Source organism: Panthera pardus, unplaced genomic scaffold, assembly GCF_024362965.1.
Source record: "Panthera pardus isolate Hobbes unplaced genomic scaffold, ASM2436296v1 HiC_scaffold_7, whole genome shotgun sequence".
Lineage (NCBI taxonomy): Eukaryota > Metazoa > Chordata > Mammalia > Carnivora > Felidae > Panthera > Panthera pardus.
Window position 1 is genome coordinate 14,306,817 of NW_026527002.1, and position 21,674 is coordinate 14,328,490.

A 21,674-nucleotide genomic window follows, 5' to 3' on the forward strand; every position below is an offset into this window, starting at 1 on the left:
ACACACACACACACCGGCTTTTCCAGGTCTAAAGTCCTCCTGGGACTCTCTAAACATTGCCTCTTATGCCTTCGCTTCTGGGGGCATCGACTAATGCTTCTTGCTGTGGAACATTTAATTTATCCGTTTTCATGAGTGCCCCCTGTTGTGCCTTCAGATATATTTGGTTTTCTCTTATTTTACACACACACACACACACACACACACACACACACACACACACAAATTCGATGTCACTAAAACTTCTCCCGGTCTTGACACCACCTTAAGTTCTTGTATTTTTCACTCTTCTTGATGTCTTATTGTCTTTGTTCTCCTTTTTCTTTGTGACTCCTCCTACTTCCTCTCTCCCCTTATTTTATTTCTTTATTTCTTTGTTCACAGATACTGAAATCATAAGATTCAATTCTTATTTATTTACTTTTCTCTCTGCACATCTTCTTATAGCTTTTATTCATTCCTATGATGTGAAATTTTGTATCAGATGTGTACCGTTCAGTTTCTTCTTTTCATCCATATCAGTTTGCCTACTGGTCTATTTGAAACACAAAACAGTAACTCTATGCATGATCATGAGAGTGAAAATTAATGACCTCTTTCTTACTATAATTTTCTGAACCAAAATCCTACTGCCTGTGGGACTTCATCATGGCGTCTAACAATGTGTGAACCACCAAGCTGGCTCTCTTACCCCTAAACCTATGCTCACCAGTGCATCAACGTTCTCTTGGTTTCTTTGCTTTGGTTGCTTGGACTCACCCTTTATCTCTTCCTCTCCTCACATAATGTGTATATCCTATATCTCTTTCATAATGTTCATTTCTTTTTTGTCTTCCAATGAAGACTTTTTTGTAAAACTCCTGTTTGTAGAAGGATAAGAGCGTCTAATTGGTTTTTTTTTAGCCAAAATGTTTGCTCATTTTAGTCTTCTGGCACGTGATTTTCAAGTTGTTCTTCCCGAGAACACAATTTATTATCTTCCATTCAAAACCATTGTTAATGATTTTCTATTACAACACAAATACTCATACTGATTAACCAATCACTTAATATTCTCTACTCTCTCTGCTTTTTCTTCACCTTCGTAGAGTACCCACTTCAAGAGATCCTATTTTCCAGCTTTGTCAACTATATTTCTGCATCTCCCATCCATGATCCATAGCCACCCTTCACTGTAGTCCAGGTTCAAGTCCCTGGTAGTCCCAATCCTCACTAACCACCCCAGCCTTACCTGAGTCACAGAGCACTTACTCACTGACACGCTGGTTTTCCGGAGGCACCTGATGTATTTAATGGTTTAGTATATGTATCTTGCCCGTGGAATGAAATGTAAGTCGTTTGTTGGTGGGGAACACATGTGAGCCCAGATAGGCTCTAGGTAGATTATCCAAGGAGTTCTCTCTATTAGCCAGACAGTGAGAATCAAACAAATATTTGTTGATCCTGGTGATTTTTCATTTTTAAACTCCAAGTAGCGTAACAACTAAACATAAATGGTGAGTATTGCTGATTAGCCTCTTGAAATAACTGTTTTCCTGAGTGAATAATAATGAGTGTTCTGCTGGTGCACTGATAAAGTAAAAGAAAGAGTGAGAGAGCTAGAGAGAGGGAGACAGGGAAAGAGAGAAAAACAAGAGAAAATGAGAGAGAGAGAGAGAGAGAGAGGGAACGATATTCTTTCTTTACATGGCTTAAATAGGAGAAGCTAAAGTATTTGAATTTTTTTTGTGTTCCTCAAATATAAGCAATATAGTATTTTACTCAAATAACACACAGGCCCAGAGAAAAATAAACATTAAAATACTTTGATCTTCTCTTCTGTAGACATCACATTTTATATACTGTAGGAGAAACTCCCTTATCACTTTATTTTTGTGGCCCAGTCCTGCCTGGAACTGTGGTGCTTCTATGGGCATTATAGGCATTGACAATTATATACCGTAGCGCTTCTGTAGGCAATTGACAGTGACAAGCCACACATTTACCCAAGTTAAGTGCACATAAAAGAAAATCAGCAAAGAAGCGTATTAGAATGAATAAGGTGGGTGAGTACTGTTTGCCTGTGGCAGCTGCTTAGCAGAGTCTCTCCTGTTCTTCTTTCTCTTCCTACACTTTTCTCCCCAGAACGTCTTCCTTCCCTTGGATCAGAATTCATTTTCTTTTATCTAGCCCCACTCTGTTACTCTTCCTGGCTATTTCCTAATCTGGGAGCAAGCCATCTATTTCCTTTTCTGATTTTTCGTAATTAAACTGGAAAACGATCCACTGCCCCAGGGCCCCTGAATAAAACCCCACAAAAGCAACGTTATCTTTCTGCTTCACCCTTGACACTTCAAGGAGGGGAGCCTGGCCCGGCCCTCTGTCAAGAGCGTGGCGGGTGCTGTACTGGGGAGCTGACACTTGGGGCTGGGAACAATGCCTGAGGCCCACTGTGTGGGGCTGCGAGCCTCCCTTCACCACTGGCCAGCCTTCTCCAAATGAACCCGTTCTCTGCTGAAGGAAATCACAACCCGCTAATGTCTTTTCACTTTTCTGTTAAGCATCAAAAACTCAAGAATTTATACAATCTCTAGTTGACTAGACATTTTCCTCTGTGGCAAAGTGGTGCAAATAAATACGAATCCTAAAACATTTCAGTTTGATGGATAGTGACGGTACAGCTCCTGGATTTTTGTCACTAGGAGCTGCTTTTATTGGCTCTGTCCTCTGGGATTTTAACATCCAACCGTGAATGATAAGTCATCTTTCTCCCTATCACCCAAAAAGAAAATTTGAGCACTTTATGCTCACTGGGGGTGGGCAGAATATAATTAATTCATGGTTTTACCATGCAGCGACCTAACTCAACTCTATCTCTGGGAAATAAATGACATCCCAGGTGGTAATGTGCTTGCTGCTTGAACGACTTACTTTCTCTGTGTTCTTTGCCTAATCACCCTGGTGACCTCGGTATCTGACCCCCATCTCACCGCCCCCCCCCCCCCCCCAGGATTCACAAACTTAGCAGTGATCTTTAGGTGTTCTCAAAAAGCACACACCAGATTATGGTCACTTTCAGAAGTTTTAATGTTGCTCTTAAATCTTATTAATCAAGTATATGAAATCTTGGCCTTTGTATCATGTTTTTCTCATAGATTCCTTTGACTCATCTAGAAAGAGTCACATTATATTTATATATTTTGTTAGATTTTTTCAAGGTATGTATATATTTGCTTAGTTTAAAATGCATGAAAAAGATCTGTAGATTTTGGGAGTGCACTAGTGAATTAGATGGAGTAACTGATTATCATGGGGATGAAAGCATGAACAAAATGAAAAATAAGATATTTATTATTAAAGGTTAGTTTAATTTCTACGGCAAGTGAAAATATTACTCAGATACAGTTCAATTATTCTGGATAATCAATATCCAGATGTAGGAGGAGACATATTTTAATGTGAATTAGATATAATCAATTTCAGACTATATACATACATGTGGTAATATATGCATGTACTGATGAATGGAGTTTTTAAACTATCTGATTTAATTTACTCTTAATCTACTTTAATTTTCTGTTTAGTGGTAAATCTATTATTCTCTGATGCTAATGGCAATGTAAGAATTGGGAACAAAAGGCTTCGGTTGGTTCTCTGTTTTATGAAAAGAGTTCGAACTTCAACATGCAAATGACCATATCTTTTGTTGCTTATACAATCTGATTTATGCCTAATTGGTGAGGAGCTCCTATGGACATTGGTGGTTTGGGCTTGTAATATGAAGAAAATGGTTACCCAACATGTGCTGTTGTTTTTTAATGTGGGCATACGTTTAAAATTCTTATGGCTTTCCCTCTCCTCCCCCCACCTCAAAAAGCAAAATGCATTTAGCTCTTAGCTGAAGAAAGCTGCAGCTGAAGCAAGCATCTCCTAGATCACACAAGCATTAACATCCACGGTCATTGTCTCCGCTGCTTCCCACTGAAGCTTTATATAATAAAACAAGCCGCGTCAAATAGGCAAGGCTGTAATATTAGGTAAAATCTAATTTCAGTTTGGTTATCATATAGTGTTCATTTCCCTAAGGGAGGGGAAAAAATTAAATTTGTAAGCTTAGGATTCCAGCTGAAGTAGTAGAAGGTATGAAAGGCTTCCCTCTGCCTTTTATTATTCACTTTATGAATTAGCCTTAGTTTACTTGTTTCGATCGGTGTCGACATATTTCTGAATACTATTAGCATAGCAATCAGGGCTGTTCTCAGGTTATTGAATGGTGTGTTGACTTCCGAAATAAATAGATATGCAGTGTGAAGGGCGAGCTGTCACTTTAGGAGAGCTTTCCTGATCTAAATTAAAAGGCACTTCTAATTGAAAACTATAATAGCAGGAGGGTTAGAGAGACAATGAAACTGCTCAGTCCCTTTCAATTTTCACAGGATTCTGTTAGTGACTATAGAAGAAAAAGTAAAATGAAAATATTAAATTACAAATTGCAATTTAAGTAGCAATATTAAATTATACCTAAATAGCCATATTGCTGGGAAGCAATTTTAGATGCTTGATTTAAAGACTCTCAGTGCATTTGAGTTTTTGCCATTATATTCTGATTTATCCATGTTATTCCTTAACATATAATTCTATGTTTACACCAACAACTGTGTTCTTTACCTACGAAATAAGAAATCCGTCTTGAAAGACTTGATTTTGCACTTTGTGCTACCAGTTCAGTGTTGCATTAGTGTTTTTGTATCTTTTACCACACCTGAAGGTATACATCATGGATAGGGAAACTCAGGACAATTTTATAAAATCTGAGATCATTATTCAAGAGTTGTTTAAGTGAAATATTTTCAGAAATTAATAACAGCAAAACAATTGTGGATTTAAGTTGTAGATAAAATTGTTAGCTATTCAGTTATGTGAATAGCTACCAGCTGTCTGAGTCTATATATTTTGGTCCTTTAAGGGTTAACAATTGAGGCCTGTCTATAGCTCATTTCTATAGTAACAGCAAGACTGAGACTTTTTATGGGCACCTAATAATTAGAAAGTGCTAGAAGGTATAACAATATAATGAATCAAAACTGATAGACTTGTGGGTTACCATAGAAACATGTATAATTATGATAATCGGTCCCTGGCGTACCCTCAGAATCGTATACATTCAGTTAAATGCAATAAACATTAGGCACTATTTAGTGAGCTGTGATGCAGATTAACAGTGTGAGATACAGGAAAGCTATGAATAAAATTGCTGTACAGTTTATCTCAAACTAATTTCCCACATTGCTTTAATAGATGTAGTGTGTGGATGTGAAAAATTGGAAGTGTATTTTTGTTAGTGGTAAAGCTAACAAAGATAATATTTCATAAAGTGGCTGGCTGATTGTTAATTTCAGTGCCGATCAAAATGGGCCATGGCACATTATTCAGTGTGGGATCCCAGAGCCCTCAGAGCAAATGGCAGATTGGGCCTCCCTTTGCTGATTTATTTCAAAAGTAAATTATAAATCTTTTTATGGTTGTCCATTTTTCTTTAACCTTTTCTTTCCCTTCTCCTACCTCCCCATTTTAGGGGTACTTTTTACAACCCTGGAGCGAGGAAATCACGTAAGTGAATGTTCTCTCTAGGTCCGATCCAGGAAAAGGCAATAATTCCTTCTGGCTTCTCTGCATACCCAGCTTTTATTTTTCCTTCAGCTTCCAGATTCCAAACCTGCTGGGCCTTAGCACCAGCAAAGGCCCATGAAACCGCCTCAATTCCGTTGTAAGGTGGGGCAGATAATTATGTGTGCATTGCGCATGTGCTTGTGCAGGGGCGACAGGGGCGGGGGAGGCAGTGTTAGAGGATGTCTGTATTTCAGCGGATTTTTCCTGTTTCCTTACTGAGAAGGTAACACACCAACTTGGAAGACCTCAGACTATTCTTGGAGGAATAAAGGAGATGGGATAAGGTGATGTGGGATGAGAACAATATCAGAATATTCTGACCCATGAAGCAAATGAAAATGAACAGAGAAGCTTCCAAGCTCTGTGTGTGTGTGTGTGTGTGTGTGTGTGTGTGTGTGCGTGTGTGCGCGCGCACGCGTGTGTGTGTTTGCATGCGCACACACAGGTCTAGATTATCAATATTGCCTTCCTCTGCCAATGCTCAGGATAACCTCTCAAGCATATTTCACAAGAGAAGCCTGAGAGTTTCCCCTGAAGTGGGTGGGATGAGAAGCCAGACATGCCTGCATGAGATCTGAGAGCCCTTCCCTCAAGAGCCGAGCTTCAGGATGAAATTACACAAATGTGCTGCATTATTTCTTGTACTAACTTTAAAAAATAAAATAAATGAAAGGCGTTTCGGGGGAGAAATGTTTTTCCTCGCCAGCTTCAGAGCTTCTGTTAGACATGACAGTTTAGCTGGGTAGGTCTTTTCTTCTGACTTAGTGCTGCCACAGTCGTCCTCACAGGGGGGGCCTTTTAGAGTCCTGGCGTGCACATCAAGCTTTTCTTCTCTCCTTTGTGATTGTGTTACTTTCTGATACTATAATGGTGCTCTACAAAAGATTCCAGTTCCTGCCTGGCAGGAATTGAAGTGTGGAGGGTGTGGGGGAGGGAGGTTGGCCACATTCTCTCTATAAGCTTAACTTTTCACCCCCTTATTTCCAGTATCCTCTTCCAAAGACCCCTGGAAAGCATTTTCATTTCTCTCTGTCTCTCACCTATGGCAAAAATATATATACATATTAGTATGATGGTGAATAAAAACATGCTATATAACCTTTCTTCTCTTAAGTTCATTTCACACCATTTATCTTTTATTTTAATCAAATTTCAACATTCCTCCTCCTTCACAATTCAATCTAGTGACATTTGGCAATTACCATTTATCCCAACATTTATGGTATCATTCCACAATGTCTAAACATTTTTTATAGCTTGTTTTATATACACATATGTGAATGTATTAATGAATTATTCAACAAATAGACAGCCAGGATCGACTTAACAAGCACATACACATATGCATACATAACACACCTAAACATTTATGACATTATATTTGTGGGGTTGTGCATGTATGAATGACAACTCAATCTGTTAAAAAAAATTCAATGAAGTAAATTTGAAGACCTAATTGGCTTTATTTAATGATTCATGAATTGGGCAGCATCCCATCGTAGGAGATAGAAAGGAGCTCCAAGAAGCTGTACAAAATGGAAGACTTTTGAAAGTAGTGGGGTGAGGGAGAAAGTTTAAGAAGTTTCAAGTGGAGTGTGGGTTGTTTCAGGCAAAGTCACCTTCTTTTGGAGGAAGTCAGGGGTCTATTAGGCAGATCACCTCACTAGTGCTGACCAAGTAATTCCAGATTGATGGGTGAAAGGTTACATTCCTGAAAAGTGACATTCCTGGGAGAGGTTGAAATTGCAGTTACATTAGGTATTAAGTCTTTGACATAGGGCTTAGCACAAGTGACTCCATTTGGACCTGTTTTTTTTTTTTTTTTTTTAACAATCTTTCCCTTTTGATCAGACTCTCAGCTTAACTGAGAGATGTGATCAAAATTTAAGGAATTTGCACCACTCCCAGCTGTAGTTCTTGTAGCTTTTACTGATCCTCTGTGTGATAATCATAGGTTAGGTCATGACATTTTTTGCTGAATATCTGTCATATTCACGGGTCATGACTTCAGGTTTACATTTTTTTTTTTTGGAGTTAATCATTCTCTTAATTCCTTTTTGACTTAAGGGAATCATTTGCTTAGTGGACAGTTATGGTGAACATCCATTTAAAGCTTATGAAAAACTATAGTGCACCTGGGAGATTACTATGATTATAGGTGAGATAATTCCCAATGTCGGGAGTGCACTTTGAAGTTATGGTCTCCAAGACCTAACGAATCAAAATCATGTAAGTCAAAGAAAAACCATCTTGAAGAACTCACTTTTTTAAGCCAAGTGGCTTGCTCAGTCATCTTATGTAATTCAGTTTCAACTTTCCCAGAAGTGTTGTTTTTAAAAGGCCTCTTACCTCCTGCCTTTTTTTTTCTTACTTAGTAATTGCCTACCTAAAGCTTACTTTTTAAGGAGATGATCTAGATGAGAAGATAAGAGTTCCTTGGGAAGACCAGGTAGAACATTTACATCTTAAAGGCATAGGGAAAGAATACAAATTCCTCCAACAGGGACTTTTGTTCCCTAAGGCCAGAAGTTTTACAATACCACAAATCTTTTGAGATGAATAAGTGAAGTTAATTGTGAAAAAGGATAGACAGGTTTTGACTTGTTTCTAGAGCTGCATTTGTGTTCTTACAAAGATCTGTAGGATTAGGATAAGTGCTTCTAATTCCTCAAAGAATTGGATTGTATCCTGGATGATATCAAAGGGCTGACACACCCATATAATTATGTTGGAATATTTTTTCTTTCCCTCTGAGTACATTTAGCTTAGGGGAGAAGGTTTAATAAAATTTCATATTAGGCTCTGAATATCAGCTTCCAATTTGGCCAAATATCTGATTAACCCTTTCAAATATCTTCTTAGGTTTCAGCTGAGAACACAGTAAATATTTCCTTCAGTATTAAACAACCCCATGGACCCAAGAGGAATCTGCAAAGAGGGTGGAAAATCTACTGTCTTCATAATATCTAGAGGTCCTCCCAAAGATCAATAACCAATGGCCTGGATTTGGAAAAGAATGGACAACGTGAAATTTTATTTTTCTCTCTCGATAAGGCAGGTACTGTAGACAGAGATCTGGGGAAGCTGACTCTGGTGAGAATTCACCTTCAGCTAGCTTCTGATGGTTTTTCCTAGGATCTTATCTGTAGGTTCCGAGTGAGGTTGAAGTTAAAAAGTGCAGCTGTGGTATCTACCAGAATTTGGCCAGTTTTTATTTTATCACTAGTATCTACTAGAATTTGGTCGATTTTGTTTTATTACTAAGTTTGATTTTAGTTTTTCCTTTGCTGTTTTAAGGAAGTAACTGGTAGCAGTTTCCTAGAGAAGCCTTTAGAGTCCCATCAACTCTGGGCAGGGCCTATACGGGGGCTCTCATTTGGGTGCAGATATGAGGGCATTCATGTTAATGTTGAAAATTTTGTATAAGCCCTTTGAGGACAATCTTCTCCAGTGTCCCAGTTTATTATAACTGAGATATCAACCAACAGTCAGTGTTTTATGGTGGACCCCTAGGAAGGGGGGGGGGCAGCTGTTATCTTAAGTGCCTAGTCTTGGAGCTATCCAGTTTGGCTGACTTTTGTTTACAAGCTTGTGTATTTAAATTTTCGGTAGCCTATTGTAACAAGTTTTTAAATTTAGCTACTTTGGAATTTTGAAAACTTTTGGAAGTTTCTGTATACCAATAAAAGTATGTGTCCCATCTGGTTTGTTTCACTTGGGAACACTTGCTTTCAAATGCAATTCTTTAATAAGTGATCTTGTCTAATTGGAACATTCTCCATAATGGCCATTGTAATTCTAAGTTTTTAGTAAGACTTTGCCATTTTTGTAGGTATCTACAGTTACTGGTACTACAGCTCATAAAATAAGCTGGGGGCTGCCTGAGTGGCTCAGTTGGTTAAGCATCTGATTTCAGTTCAGGTCATGATCTCATGGTTTGTGAGTTCGAGCTTCGCATCGGGCTCTGTGCCAACAGCTCAGAGCCTGGACCCTGCTTCAGATTCTGTGTCTCCCTCTCTCTCTGCCCCTCCCCTGCTCACACTCAGTCTCTTAAAAATGAATAAACATTTAAAAAAATTTTAAAAAGCAGGTGAGCCAGAAGGTGTGGCATATTCAACTTTTTGGGATTTAAGGATATTTATTTATTTGTTTGTATGCTAAGACTTTGGGTTTCTCAGAGCCAAACTAATACCCAAAAGGTATTTGCAACTGGGTTGGGAATCAAGTGATGTTTTACAGTGTATCTCACTGCAAGGAAATTTTCTTGAGCTTGGTCAGTGTGACCTAGTGTCAATCTAATCCATTCTATGACCAGCTTATTCTTATAGGGGAGATTTTGGGTTAGGTGTCAGGCATTCTAACAGCTCTTAAATGCTCAATTCACGCCCACCACCTTTTGTGGCTTTTGGCTTCTGAGATTCCCATTGGCAATAGCCTTTACCTCATGTGTACATTCACAGGAACCAATAGTGAGTAAAGACATGGGACTGTGGATATCAGCAGCAACCAAAGAGACATTACTGGAGACTGGCTAATAGAAGGCCTTACATGCATTACCAGCAATTCCTAACACAGAACTGGGGGTTGGGAAAAAGATTGAACCAGGAGACCCCAAAGAATGGGTAGTATGGACTGATTACAAACAAATGAGGATGTGCAAACTAAAGACTGAACCACTAGCTATCTCCAGGGTGAAATCTGGGGACAGGAGGAAGGGGCGAGGTTTCCAATCAAATGGGAGTTGTGGCCTAAATTACCAGCTAGAGGCTTGGGTTCTGTGTGTCAGCTCAAGCTGACCTGCCTGGGACAGGAAAGTCAATCAGATTGGGAGCCTTGACAAAGAGCTCAGGACTGAGAGGGATTTCCTCAAGTCCCTCGGAAACAGTGAGAAAGGTTTTGCAGATACCATGCCTGTGTTTTTCGTGATCCCCAAAGCTATTAGAAGTCTCATTTGGTCCTGCTACTGCCACCAAGTTTTGTTAAAAAACAAAAGTCAACTGAGTAAATGTGAAGATCTAATTGTCTTTTTTTTACTCATTCATGAATCAGGCAGCATCCCATTGCTGAGTAGAAAGGAGCTCTGACGGGCTATACAAAATGGGAGACTTTTGTAGGCAAAAGTGGGACAGCAAACGGTTTAAGAAGTTTCTAACAGAGAGAAACTAACAGAGAGTGGATTGTTTCAGGCAAGGCCACTTTCCTTTGGAGGAAGGCAAAGGTCTATACGGCAGGTCACCTCACTAGTGCTGACCAGGCAATTCCAGGTAGATTGGTTAAAGGTGGCATTCCTCGGAGAGGTTGAAACTGCAATTAGGTAAGGTGTTAAGTCTTTGCTCACATGGAGCTTGGCACAAGTGACTCTATTTTGAGACTGTTGCTTCTTTTTTTAACAAATTCCAGATTATTGTTTTTTGTGGGTTTTTTTGTTTGTTTGTTTGTTTGTTTTCGTTTTTACAAGCCTCCTGAAGCACTTGCTATGGTAAATCATGAATATACATTACTATGAAATATATGATCATGGTATTTTATCTCCGGAAAAACCCCATTAATTTCTCTGTGCCAAAATAAGAAATTGTGTTTTTCTGCTATCTGAAGACATACTCATGCATATATATGGGTCGAATAAGAAACTCACATTAGTGCGCTTAACAAATATTGATTAAATGTTGATTATAGTCAGGGCGCTATTAATCTTATGGGGAGCTGAAAAAGTATACATTATGATGCCATCTATTCATGTACATATTAATTTACAAATAGTTTGGTGTACTGTTGCCAACTCTTTCGATAAGAAAAGCTGGAAACAGCTTCAAATAAAGCAAGTTTATGAGTCATTTATTTTTTATTTCAACAAATATGTATGAAATGTCCACTATATAAGGAATACATTTTGGTGGTGGAGATTCACACATGAACAAAACTCCCATCCTTTTGTAGCTGGTATTCTCATAGCAGAAAATAGAAAAAAAAAATAAGCAAATATTTACCAAGTGATGATAAATGCTATAAAGTAAAATAAAACAGGGAAAACTATGGGAAACAGACGAACCAAAGGAAGACTTTGAACTTGCCTTGTAAAACTGAAAATGCCCAGATGCTAACGTATATTTTAAATAGATACCCTAGTGTTAGTATTTAAAAAAAGGAAGAGGTAAAAACTAACATTTGTTGAATATCTAGCAGGTGCTTGGTACTATCCTAGGTTGTTCTCCCCCCGCCCCAACCCCCCCACCGTGGGCCATTTTCTGCTTATATCTGCCCTGAAAAGTAGGCAAGTATTACTATCTATAATTTACAAGGAAGGAGGAAGAGGAAATTCAGTTGCTAGCCCAAGGTCACACAGCTGACATGCTGGGATTTAAACCCAGAGCATCTCATCCCAAAGCCCATGCTCTATTAGAAGCACCGTGCCTCTGTATATTAAGAACAAAGAATAATTAGCATTTTCAGCACTGCACAGATATTTATCTAGCTTTCTTTATTCTTTTTATAGCCCAAGAATTCTATTTCTCTGAGAGAAGAAGGGAATAATAACTTCACTGAGTACATTCTAAACCAACCACACGCTGTTTCACGAAGGGTTGCTTTCTCCCACCACACCACACACACCTCTTATCCTAAGCTTTCTTATTCAAGCCCTCGGGAATTTGTAAGGTAGAAACTCTTCCACATGGTTGAATCTCTGCAGCTTGTTTTTAGTTGGGTACTGTTGTGGTGAATATACTTTTCATTTTTTGTTACACTGTGTATTACGCTTTTAAAACAAAATTGTTTCCATCCTGTAAAACCTATGAAGACTTCTAGAGTCTTGTCTATTTGAGTATCCTGGCTCCACTGATTCAATTGAACTTACCGATGATTTTGACCAAAGGAAAGGAGTTTGATCTTTCTGAATGTATTTACTATTTGTTTAGTTGAATAGTTGTCTGCTTTAGTTGAATGGTCAGTATTAGCAATATTGTTTAGCAAGATTTTTATGGAGAAGAGCCTGAAGTTTGTTCATAAGGATTCTGGAAAGGAGAGAGGATAGTCTGCTGCAACACTATAGATAGATCAGCATTTTTCTTCCAAGCATGAAGATATATGTGCATTTAAAATGAATAAAGCAATTATACTATATTCATACAGCACATATTCATCTTTGGACACAGTAATCCTCATCCCTGGGGACTTTATCTGATCAACACCTGTGACCTATGATAATACGCGAGATTTAACTGATAGTTTTGGTTTACATGATTAAAAAACATCGAATGGTTTAATTAAAAAATGCAGCAAAATGTAAAAATTGTGGAGCATTTACCTACATAAACACATATACATCCTCTTTCTTTTGAAGTTTCATCTAATCATCACTAATGGCCAGTATGATGATACACTTAAAATTAACTAATGTTTTGATAAACTTGACTAAATATGCTGTTTAGTTTGATACCCTGGCCATCTAGATGCTTTATAAAAGCATAGACTTTTTTATAAAAATGGGTAGCCTCAGATGTATATAAGGAATAAATAAATCTTATTCAAGAAAACATTCTTAACATGAGTTTCCTGCTTTGAGTTTTAATTCTTTTCTAAACGACTAAGCAAGGGGGAAAGTAAGGATTTCTGCCTTGTTTACTTGTTATTTCCTCTGTTGTAGTATGAAAGTCACATTGTCTTATATCTTTTTATATTTCCATTTACAGAACTTACGAACAAAAAGCTTTTTCATACAGTTGCTGTAAATAGCAATTAATTCCAATGATTACTATGAATTTGCATATGGCCATTTCTGAAATGATGTTTGATTATAAAATGCCAAGTACCCCTCATATTATTCTGTTTGGTAAATTAGTAATAACAGCAGTGTTGTGTAGGAAAGAGGATATACAGACCATCCTGTTTTGGCCAAGGTTGGCTACTCTGGGTCAAAACTGCTGCTGTTTTGTCACGCTTTTTTCAGTAAGTTCTACTTTCAATAATTCAGTCAATGGCAGCTGGGCTGGTTTAGAATTGTTGATACTGTTAGATGCAAACACTGTAATGGATCTCTTGGTTCTCTAGTTGAAGATGAGTTAGTTGTTACTATCTCACACTACTCTTAAACGCATACGAACGGGGCTCTCAATTTCCAAAAACCTATTATTGAAAAAATGTTAGAAAATGACCATTCATGGGGCATTGGGTGGCTCAGTCGGTTGAGCGTCCGACTTCAGCTCAGGTCATGATCTCACGGTTTGTGAGTCCGAGCCCCGTGTCGGGCTCTGTGCTGACAGTTCAGAGCCTGGAGACTGCTTCCGATTCTGTGTATCACTCTCTCTGCCCTCTCCACCTCATGCTCTGTCTCTTTCAAAAATAAATAAACATTTAAAAAGTTAAAAAAAAAAAAGAAAATGACCATTCATATAATTCAAATATCCTATAATACGTTGACTAGACACTGGTATAGCCATTCAGTGGAATGTTAAGAGACATATTACAGAAACATTGTTTGATGACTTGGCAAGATGTACACGTCCTGTTGTTCAAAGAGTAGATTAAAATAGGATGTAGAGAATTAGCACATATGCATATAAAGAAAAAAATAATAACTTAGACAAACCAACACAAATATATGGAAAGTAGAATTAAGAATTTTTTTGAAATTTCCCCCAAATTTTCTAAATTTCCTATTATAAGCATCTATTAGTTTTTAAATGTTTATTTAGGAGCTCCTGGGTGCCTCAGTCGGTTAAGCATCCAACTTCGGCTCAGGTCATGATCTCATGGTCCATGGGTTCAAGCCCCGCATCAGGCTCTGTGCTGACAGCTCAGAGCCTGGAGCCTGTTTTGGATTCTGTGTCTCCCTCTCTCTCTGACCCTCCCCCGTTCATGCTCTGTCTCTCCCTGTCTCAAAAATAAATAAATGTTAAAAAATAATAATAAATGTTTATTTATTTTTGAGAGAGAGAGAGAGAGAGAGAGAGAGCAGGGGAGGGGCAGAGAGGGAGACAGAGGATCTGAAGCAGACTCTGTGTTGGCAGTAGACAGCCCAATGTGGAGCCTGAACTCACAAACCATGAGACTGTGACCTGATCTGATGTCAGACACTTAACCAACTGAACCACCCAGGTGACCCTTACTATTTTTATATTAAAATACAGTTTTCAAAGCAACCAAAAATGTTTTTCTATATTGTAACATCAACATATGCACACACATACATGTGCGATAAAAAAGTAAAATATTAACAAAGGTTATCTCTGGATTGTGAGATTATGCTTGGTTTCTTTATTCTTCCCTGTCAGCTCTAGGTTTTCTCCAATACGTGACTTTTGTAATGGGAATAAACAAATTATTCAAAAAAACAAAGGAAAAATGGCATATTGTCTAATGGTCTAAGCAATTTGTCCCACTCTAGGTCCCAGAATATGATGACCCAACTAATGAACCCTCCCCCCCTCCCCGTAGAAGACCCTATGATACTAATAGGATATCATGTTCTCCAACACTGTTGGGACTTTCCTTTTCCCTACCACGGGGAGCTTTCTCTTCACTGGTGCCTCTGCTTCTCTTTCCCCTTTGCCGGTGTCATCAGTCATGTTGGCAGGAGATTGCTTCTAATCGTAGCCGCTGATGTTAGGCACAGTTACTAATTTGAAACACTTTCTAAACTACGAACTCCAGTTACTCCTTTGTGTCATTGAACAGCTATATGAAAACCATTCCCCCCTACACACAATAAAGTGTAAAAACTTAAAATTAGCTGACAGAGACGATTGAAAAGTGAAGAAAGGACAACGGGCCCAGTTTTAGGCCACGCAAGCCAGAGCATAACGATTCATTAACTAACTCCTGTATTCTGAATGTGGTCAGACCATTAGTCACCATTTGGTTTCTGAGTTGGGACACACTAACTCTTTGTGTGAGTTCTTGATATGGTATAAAAAAATAAAGGTTAAGTAATGAGTTAGTTTTTTTGAACCAGCAATTGTTTCGACACTCGGACCGCCTCTCATAGATCAAAAAGGAAAAAATAAAGAAAGAAAGAATAAAGAAAACACTTGAGAGAAAAGAACTACCAAATTTAACTTATTGTTTGGTAATAATCACAAAAACAATTAAGTTAGCATACGTATAGACTCTTAGTGTAGATACAACTTAAAAATAATCTTTCTCTAAGAACTATATGTGTCTCTATCTTATAAAAAGGTTAATCTTCTCCCTGTTTTCCCCTTAAATGACAAAACTAATATTTTCGCATGCCCTTTTTTTAACTGTAACTTTTGACACAAGTCATTGTATGGAGAAGGAGAATGAGTCCAAAGAGGAAGCGAATGGCGAGCCACCAAAACGTCACTGCTGCTTTCGACTCTGCAAGTTATTTCTGTGACTGTAGCTCCCACTTGTGCTCAGAGCAGAGGCCACGCCTCCTTAATATAATGAGATCGCAAACTGTACTCTGTTTAATGTCTTGGAGGTCTGGTAATTATTACCAATTATCATCTTGCTCAGCCATCAACAACTGGTAGCTATAAGCTATGCTCCTGCCTCCCACCATCCCTGTGGCTGTAGAGGGGGAAGGAGTATGCTATTTGGTGGATATTTCATATTTGGATCCCAAAAAAAACATTAATACACTGGGAGGGGAATCCAATAGAGACAAAATGGATGTTAGACTTCCACTTTACAAAGTCTTTGTCTGTTCGTTTGTTTCACGTATTGATTCAGGAATTTATTTTGCATACTGACTAAAACTTTTTGAAAAGGTTTCTCTTCCCAATTGTCTCAAATCAGTATTTTTTTACATTAAAAAAAAAATTTAAGCTTATTTATTTATTGTGAGAACAGAGAGCGCATGAGTGGGGTAGGGGCAGAGAGACAGAGGGAGAGGAAGAATCCCAAGCAAGCTCTCCACTGTCAGAGCAGAGCCCAACGTGGGGTTCCAACTCACGAACCCTGAGATCATGCCCTGAGCCAAGATCGAGAGTCAGACACTTAACTGACTGAGTCACCCAGGTGCCCCAGTATTTTTTTTACTTTTAACTATTTGTCCCATTTTGATTTTTTTTCCTTTCCCTTTCTTTATTTTCCTTTTAGTTTTCAATGCCTTTTATCCTGGAAGGGTCTAACAGTCCTTCCCATTCAAGTCAAGCAAGATAATACTAGTGCCATTAACTACTAGTAATACTGCGACAATAACAACTATAACAAAGTGTGGTTATTATGATGTGTCAGGCACTCCTTTAAGAATTTTAAATCACATAGTCATTCAACTCTGACATCCAATCTCTAAGATAGGTCCTATCCCCAACTTTGTACTGTGGGCACCGAGGGTCGGAGAAGTTAAGGCACAAAGCTAGCAGGTGAAAGCTGCAATAGCAACTCGGCAGTCAGACTCTTGAATCAATACTTTTCATGATTCCATACCGTGTCTCAAGGTTAAAGTCTCAAACATAGTGCCTTGTGTAGAATTGCTGCTTAACAGCAGTGGATTGGATCTCATTATCCACATTATTACAAAGAGTATCACTACCTGTAGTGATAAATTCTGAAGGTCCTTCTATGCATAGTTCTGAATCGTCATTTACATATTTGAGTTTGGATGGATTTTTCTAGCCTCTTTTTTTGCTGGCAATAATAAATAAGACTTGCCATTTATGGAAGCATAGGTTAGCTTCTCCTCTTTCCTACGTATCGAGCAAGAAGCAGGATAGGGAAGAGATGACATTGCACATGTAAACTTATCCAACATCTTGCTTTTCTAGTTCAGTTCATAAACATCCATTTTAACTGTTTTCAATTAGTCACTTGAGCAAGGAAATCATATAAGCAGTGAAATCCTGGTTGTTCCTCTTGAATTCCTCCAGCACCAAAGGCCTAAGAATCCCCGTGGGTGGAGCTGGTGGCTCCTTCTGAAGCAGAACCTGTCTTAACTTGAACACCTACCTGGTCTAGGAGGGCCTGAACTGCAGCACCGTCGTTGTTGTCTGCTGCCACGTGGGGTCATTTTTGTAGACTGCAGTTTCTAAGAGACGCTGTTCTACTCTGCCAAGTTGCCTGCCATGCACAGATCTCTGCCAGTGTTGCAAGACTGCCACATTCCAGCTCTCTCTAATTCACACACAGGCTTGGCCATCATTCCCCAAGCTCCAACGACCGTGCCAGAGTCACTGGGTCAGTAGAAGCTTCCAGAATCTGGCATTAACAGTAGCAAATGAACAAACATACACAAACTCTGTCTAATGAACACTTAATCCCTTGTTGCGAGAGCAGAACATTAACCTAGATTCTTCCTTGTCTCCCGGTAATTGAATTTTAGGACCATTATTGCTCTTCCTTGCCATTGGACCTTAAATGGAGCATCCACATTCACCCTAGTGATCTCCTTCTATCTGAAGATTCTGAGCATCTTTTGTAAATTGCTCATAGTTTCCATTCTCTGTGTATCAAAGGGGATATGGACATTTTGGTATGGAATTCTAAAAAAAAACAAACACATTCTTGAACATTCTTTTTCCATTGTCCACTCAATACCAGGCGTAGCTATTCACCCCTTATAATTACATAATTGAGAAAAAAAACTTTTAAGAAAACTCTCTCTAATAGGCCTGTTCCTAGTGATCAGAGATTTCCATGCATAAAACCTAAGAAGACTTAGCATTTCAACTAATAATTCATTTGATTTCTATTTGAATATGACAACTCTCCACCCCCAAGTCTCTTTGATAAAGTAGGAAATAATTACAAGAGCAACAAATAATACAGCCACCCCAAAAGACAAGTGAGCTAACATGTATCTCATACCTAATGATGTGCAGGACATTGTTTTGGGCAACTGACATAGCTAGCAAGATTCCCTACCCAGCTCTGAAGTGTGTATATGCATGCACATAAGAACACATGTATATATGCTTTTGCTACAGCAAGAGAAGTGCCCCAGAAAGGAGTGGTTGCTACTGTAAGAAAGGCAGGTGTAAATGCCCTGGACATAAGTGTAGCCACCCTTCAACCAGTGTGCTCTGATTAAGAGGGGGAAGTCAGACCTTTTGCATTTCAAGGAAGCCAGCAAATCCAGACTTTGGTAAAGGGATGTTGTCAAGACTCTGGATCCACGAGATGACAGGTGCCTGACCCAGCTCTGGCTTTACCCTCTGAAGGTTTACCTGCCCAAAGAGGGCTGTGCAAAACAAGAAGAAACTTGGGTGCCAGCCTCACTTGTAGTGGTATTAATCACCCTTTTGATTAATAACAAGTTAGTGGCAGACTTTGTGAACGTAGGCCTTTCTGATCTTAACACCCAGGTTCGGTAATGTAATAAAGGGACAGCAAGTAGGTTCTAACTCAAGGTTTAATTCTGATCGATTGACAGAAAACTGCATTTAACACTGTGTTAAGGATTCTGGTGTCACTCTCAGGGGCCACTTCCAGGATGACCCCGGATGTCTGCCATAGACCAGGGAGGAGAGTAGAAGTACTTGCCCTGGACATCTCCTCAGCAGTGCTGTTGGAGACTTTCCAACCCAAACCAACAGATCAGTAGCAGCAAAATGTTCCCATGCTGGCTGTCTTCCAAACAAATTAACCAGATTATCTCATGTCAGCAAGGTATAAAAAATGCAATCCAAATGTCATTTAGAGCAAAACTTGCTTTTGACAATTTCTATTAAAAAATGCACTCACTTCTAGGCAATTAAAAAATAATAAGCCCTATCTAATATACGGACATACATTGCACTTGAAGCTTTCCTGCTTTTCCTTTTCTTGCATTTTTTTGTTGAGAGGAAAATTTGCTAAATGCAGAAAGACCCTGACAGATATTTGTGTGTTTGGGGTAATACCTTGTAATAGGCTGTAAGGGATACAGTCAGATGAATTCCTTTTAGGAAAACGAAGGCAATGGGAACACAGTGAGGTGATCCATTTCAATCTGGGAAATATCCTGAGACAATTCTTATAAAACATGGCAATTATTGTGGGGTTAGGAAGCTGGAAATGCAGCTTCTCTTGCAAAAAGTGCAAACAGTTGTCTGGAACCTCACGGCAGAGATGTGCACAAGAAGCTGGGTTGAAGGAGACAACACAATGCAAGTTCTGGAAACAGACAATTGGCAGGAAAGCACAGGAAAAAAAAAAACACCTTTAAACATAATAAAACGTAATTCTTTTTCTGCCTTAGGAATTATAGAGCTCAAAATTAAAATTATTAGTGTTTTTCTGCCTTACTTTAAGTAGTGTTAAATAACAGGAAATTCACTCTTGCAGTACATCCTCAAGCTATTTAGACAGTTTGTACATAAACCTTTTACTGTTTAAATCTCAGTGCTAGATTTGTATAGATATTCAGGAGAGGTTCTTAGGAGGTTACAGTCAAAACATTACACATTTGAGTTTACAATATTATTCTAAATAGAATTCAAAACACAAGCAAAGAGATGGTACTGAGGGATGAAAGAAAGGAAAACCAGGAAATAAGGGGTAAGGGAGAATTACAGTCTTCTACCTACTAATCTCCATCAGCCCAAAGAAAAAGTGGGAAGAGAAGAAGGAAGGAAGGAAGGAAGGAAGGAAAGAAGGTGGGGAGGGAGGGAAGGAAGGATGGAAGGGAGGGAAGGAAGGAAGGAAGGAAGGAAGGAAGGAAGGAAGGAAGGACGGGCAAGCCAGGAGGGAGCAAGTGGAGGGAAGAGAAAGAGAAACTAACACAGTTCAAGTTGCTTTCTGTGATTGCTTCTAAAATCATGTTAAAGCAGAATGTAGAGGCCAGTGGAACTTGAGCTTGTATCAGGGAAGGTTAAGTGCTATAAGGAACAATCCCAAATTCTCAATGGCTTAATGCCATAAATTACTTGCCCACATTATAGCCTATGTGGGTCAGGGAGCCCTGCTATGAACAGGAGACACAGGGACTTGTGTCCTTTTCATTGTGTTTTTCTCATCTCTACAAGCTGTAGGAGGGATGGTACAGTGAGGATCTCACAAGGGGAGTCCTGGAAGTGGCAAATGTCCTCTTGTCCAAAAACAGAGTCATATGGCCCCCACCTAATTAAAAACTGTCTTGGAAACATAGTTTAACTCAATGTCCTGAAAATGGAAACAGATTTGGTGAACAGCTAGCCAGTCTGTTACAGTATGATCACTCCAGTGTAAGGACAAACAGAAGCAAATGATGGGGAAGGAGAGCTTTACTGTCTATAGAAGTGGAAGTTTCGCTTATTAAAATTTTTTGACTGGCATCCTCATAATAAAAATGTCCACATCCATTAAAGAATGGCTATGGCCAAGAAACTGTTTAGATTTCTTCCTAGGCTCTTTACCATTCAGTGGTATATTGCATTTCTTGATGAATGTCAGCGAGCCCTTTTTGGTCATTGTTCCTTACAAACTCCTTACCTTTCAGGGGTGATGAGCCCTTGCCCTTGTCTGAGGGCTGGAGTTGCAGGAGAAGTCCAGGTGCATTGGTCCATGTCACCACTCAAGGAAATGGGGGAGAGACTTTCCTTGGAGATGACATAAAATAAAGAGTTTCTTTTTGCCTGAGTTATTTTGGGTTAGTGTGTATTCTATATATTAAGACAACTTTTTTTTAATGCCTACAGTTTGGCAATAACTTACCTTTTGATATCTTACTGACTCTTCACTGGTCTCGTACAAGTAGATATATTTTTTCTTGGAAACATTTTGTGTTTTTCTTCTTTAAATAATCTTCCCTAATTCCCAATCATCTAATAATGGTAAAAAAAAATTTGAAGGTTTCATACTTCAAATCAAAAGTTACACTTTTATATTCTTATAATTATGTGGAAGAGAAAAGAGAATGCAATTACTACAGTAAATTTAGCTTTTGTATGGAAGAAATCTATGGTAGAACTATAATTATTATAATAGCATAGTAAATATACAGATCGTAACTTGCAGCTACTTTTCAGTATAATTATTATAGTGTTGCTATTACTAGAACCAATTTACTATCGTTTTACTAGGCAAAATATTAGCTACTCTATTTTTCATGTAATAACTATGGTTTGTTATGGTTTTATGACAAAACTAGAATGCTATTATAATGA

At 38.6% G+C, this 21,674-nt stretch overlaps 1 long non-coding RNA gene across 1 annotated transcript; it reads right to left on the reverse strand.

The window, feature by feature from the left end:
* Positions 1 to 17,505: 17,505 nt before the first annotated feature.
* LOC109250243 (uncharacterized) lies at positions 17,506 to 21,333 on the reverse strand. Its single transcript, XR_002072937.2, has 3 exons — positions 21,223 to 21,333; positions 21,001 to 21,107; positions 17,506 to 17,808 (listed from the first exon to the last, which is right to left on the reverse strand). It is a non-coding gene; the product is annotated as an uncharacterized LOC109250243 (long non-coding RNA).
* Positions 21,334 to 21,674: the final 341 nt, after the last annotated feature.